The following is a 4,785-nucleotide window of genomic DNA, read 5'->3' on the forward strand; positions in this document are numbered from 1 at the left end:
GGGGCCCTGCCTGCCTGTACAGCTGTGCCCCCAGCCAGCCACAGCTGTACTCCTCTGATGAGTTAAAGTGCATTGCGGCAGAAAAGGGTATGCTTTTTTATTTTTTTTTATTTATTTTTTTTTTTTAAGAGGAACCTATTTAAAGTGCTGTTCTAGTTTGGAAAGGGACTGTTTAGAAAAAAAATGGCACCTTTTCACATGAGAGATTTGCTCTCTGTATGTATATATATATATAAATTTGCAGAATCAGATCTGCTCACTAATGAACAACATATAAAAATGTTTGTGTTTTATCTTATTGCTTTTTTTTTTTTTTTTTTTTTTGTCTGACTTTTTTACTGCTGCCTGCTGCCTTGGAGGCAGGAGGGAGATGGATTCTCCTTTACCTTTGCCACCATTAACTGATTTCCCAGTGCAGGAATGTGGTCTCACAGCTCTGGCCCAGAGGACAGTTCACTGTCATGCAGCACACGGGAGGTGACAAAGTCCCCCTGAACTGTCACAGCCCCATGGCCAACCTGCAAAGGGTCACAGTAAGGAACTGGAGGCCAAGAAAGACTGTGGGCTCCAAGGGACTCCCGTTGCTCCTGCCAGATGCCATTTTCATTAGAGTCACTTTACAAAGCAGACTTGCATTTCTGAAACACAGAGGTAAGGAAAACAAATCTCTTTAAAGTGAAAGCTTTGCTGCTAGAGTGTGTAGTGTGGTAACCTCAGCACTCCAAGAGAGAGAGGTAGTTACTGTCCTGTGAATACACTGCTGCTTAATGTAACTCCATTTCTGGAGTGATTGCTCAAAAGAAAAAAAAAAAGAAAAAAAAAAGAGGAAAAAAAATCCTGTGCTCTTTATTAAGTTATCCCAGTTAAATCTTTCTGGTGAAGATATACTTATTTCCTCTAAGAGGCTTTTGTATTTTAGAAATTGATTGTCAGTTAAGTTTGTTACAAGAGGAAATTTGATTAGCAAATTGCTATACAAAGCCACTTCCCTTGTTAACTCTTAAAATTCTCTCTCCCACTACTCAACTATCCATGCCCTGTTTGGGGGTCGCATCCTGTCTGCTCCTGCAGTAGGACAGCATTTCCTGCTCTGAGCAGTTTTAATGGAAAAATCCAAAGTTTTAAAAAGAGCTACAGATATCATATTCACAGTGTTGTGCAGGAAAGGTGGGGTGACACCAGGGAAATGAGGGGAGCTCTGGGGACAATGGGGGACACAGCTCCTGGGAGCTTCAGCTAGTGTTCACACACTAGAGGCTTGGGAAAACTGAATTCATTCCCTTCCCTTTTCAGACTAAAGCAGTACTTTGAATACCTTGCTTCCATTTCCATGAATTACCATCTGATCCAGTCTTCTCATCCTTGGCTAATTCTCCCTGCAAGTGCGGGGCACGAGGTGAGGAATATGTTACTGCAAGAACACACAGGTGCATGTTATTCTCCTCCTCATTCAGCCTCTAAAAGACCTTATTCACAAAAGTCTGTCTTGCCACCCAGGGTTGCTCTTGCCTGTCCTAAATGTCAGCCATGGTACCCACCAACACAAAAGAACCATGCCTTATTTGAACACCACCACTTCCCTCTCCCTTCCCAATGCTCCTTACTGGCACCTGCCCTGTGACAGCACAGCCCTGGAAGCTGTCTGGTGTCAGCTTTCTGCCCAGGCCAGTGCCTTAGAGGGGAAGCCCAAGGAATTAGTTTTAAGCAAAGGGTATGACAAAATTCTACTGTCAATCCCACCTGGGGTGCTTCCTCCAACAGCACAACCCTGGCTTAGCAAACCTAACACAGAAAGTGCCTGCATGCCACCTACACCCTCCTTCCCTGCATCTCTGGGGGAGATCCAGGCTGCCCTGTAAACAGCTCCTGCAAACAAACATTGACTGAAAGAATGCCCTGGGGCTGGGGACAGCCACAGTGGGGCTGGGGCTTCATGCCCCTTCCCAAAATCCAATCTGTCAGTCTGAGAATTGCACTGTCCATTTGTTAGTGTCACCCAGTGCTGCCACCCTCCTCCCACTGGCCTCTTGCAGGCAAGAGCTGTGTTCAGTTACGAATGCACAGGCAAGGAAGGGTTCAAGGAAAGTTTCACAGTAATTCAGAGAGGTTCCTTAGACATGTAAACTCTCAGAAAACATTCTCAGAGGCACAAACCCCCGTATCAAACCAATGCCCAAGGTGTGTAGATGAATGAGCAGAGCCAGAGAAACCTCAAGAAACAGCTTTTAAAACTTGATCAAATGGGGAAGCAATTAATTGGCATCACCAAGTTAAAATTTGTTTCTCTCAGACTAGTTTTGTGACTCCTCCACCTGCCCCAAACTCAGTAATTTCTACTGGAATTGTAGCAGAAGACATCCCTGCCCATGGCAGGGGGGTTGGAATAAGATGAGCTTTAAGGTCCCTTCCAACCCAAACTATTCTCTGATTTGAGTAACTAATTTAAACTGTATTTTATCTTTTTATACTGCCACTTTCTGTATTCTTTGTCCAGCAGTAAATGAATCAATCCAACTTCATTTTTCATTTCTCATCAGTTTCACAGCCAATGATATTGGGTCTGACTGCAAAGGTAATGGGAAGGTTTAAATAAATAAGTCTCACTGCAGTATAAAAATAATGCAGCCATTTCACCATAGATCTGAGGGGAAGGTTGTTAGGTACATTATCAAAAACTAAGCTAAAATTCTGCAAAAAAATTAATGCACTGATTTTTTAAGTACTGCTTTAGGTAACTGCAGTAAAATAATAAATCAGAATATGTCAGATTAAACAAGGAACTTACACAGCAGTATTTAAAAATACCTGAACATGTTTCAAAAGCTTAACTGATACAAACTAGGAAGGCCAGTAAAGCTGCCAATTTTACATGATAAAACTAAAAAAAAAAAGGTAACAAAAATACAGCTTGGCACAGTCTAATGGAAACAGGAACTTGGAGGCTGCACTCTCCCATGGTGGAGATTTCCCAGCCTCTCTGGACAACCTGATCCAATGCTGTTTGACTGTACTCATGGTGAGATAATGTCTTATCATACCTAACCTGATTTTCCCTGGCATAAACTGCTGCCTACTGCTGCTCCTCCTTCCACTGTGTGCCTCCAGGAAGGGTCTGGCTCCATCTTCTCTGCACCCTTCCCTGAGCTGTGGAGTTCAAATAGGAAAAATTATATAGGTAAAGGAGAAAGCACTGAAACAAAAACAAACTTCAGTCTTCAACACTTGCTAGAAAACTCAGAAAATGGCACTTTGAAGTCTAGTACTGCCCCTTCCACTCTTCACTTCTCACCCTTCAGTTCCTTCCAATGGCATTTCTGAAATGCTCACAGCAAATCTTGCCCCCACAGGGGACTGACCCCTTTTCCTTCTTACTATTCAAATCTCCAGCAAGGAAAACACTGGTGCTGCTCAGCTGTCATATGCCAGGATAGGCATCTTTGGACACCTGTCTCACAAGGCAGCAGCATTTCCTGCATGCTCCTGCCCCTGTGCAGGTTATACACCCAGCATTTCCCTGCCCACAGCATCCATGGCATGCCACATACATGCACTACCTCTTCCCAGTGATGCTGTGCTGCTGTTCCACCTCTCTACCCATTCCCCTGTGTGGTTCCAGGGCCACCAGCACCAGCCAGGGCTGAAAGCAGATAAGCTCTCTCCTTATTTCAGCTCTCTTCCTCTTCCCTAGAGGAAACAGAGCCACTGCCAAGCCTGTGGGAAATGTTAGAGGTGGATTTGTTCTCAGCACTTGCTAATTCCTCAGAAAGGTAATTACTCCCTGGCACAGAAAAACCAGCAAGATCTCATCTTTGAACCCATTATTTCTTCCCATTGGTGACAGCAGAACACGTGCCTTTACAGAAGTTATTAACAAACCCCCAACCACTTCTAGACACCACTAAATAGCAATGGCTCATTTCCTAAAACTTTAAATTACACACTAAATACATCAGTGGCTGGTTTTGTGGCTTCCTCCCCAGCTCCTGGCTGTGCCAGGTCACAGTCTGATTTTCTGCTTTCTCCCCTTTTATTTCTAGCTTTGCCAGAACATCCTTGTTTTACAACAAAACTATTAAGGACCATGAAGAACACCTTCAGAAGGCCCCACCATCCAACTTTACTCAGCAAGTTTCAAATCCTTTCAAGCCTGCAACTCTCCAGCAGCACAAGTTCTTAAGTCTTACTCCTATCCATGTTTTTATCACCAAAGACCTTTTAGAATTCCCACCTAAAAAAAGGTTCCTCCTATTTCAGAGAGACATCATTTCACAAGCTGCAATACTTTGGTTTACAACTAGATTAAAATATAAATTAAATAAGAATAATGCTAAATGAGTTTATATTGAAACACATTATATTTGTTTCTATATATGTATATACAGGTATGTGTGTGTGCACTCCCTAATGACAGCTAGAGGAAGCAAAAGTCATTCTCCAAAAGCTTCTACTCTTCCAACTAGCATGGTCAACTTATCCATTGCAACAATTCCCTGTGCATAAAAGCTAATGAAGCACTGGAAGGTGGTGCTGGTGACCAGCTCGATCACACAGACATTCAGGAACAGAAAGACAATAAATTATAAGAAGCAGTAGTAACTTGTTCACAGTTGGGATGAGGATAATGTTATGGGAAACCTGATTTGTCTACAGTTCCAGGAATAAAAAGCCAAAGCTCACTGAAAGTTACAGATACATTGCAGTTAATCCTAAAAGCAAAGATCAGATCTGACACAAAGAAATGGCAGAAATCATGTGGAATTTCTCCCAGCAGCCTAAACTCTTGTA

This window comes from Geospiza fortis, unplaced genomic scaffold (genome assembly GCF_000277835.1).
Source record: "Geospiza fortis unplaced genomic scaffold, GeoFor_1.0 scaffold229, whole genome shotgun sequence".
In the NCBI taxonomy this organism is placed as follows: Eukaryota; Metazoa; Chordata; class Aves; order Passeriformes; family Thraupidae; genus Geospiza; species Geospiza fortis.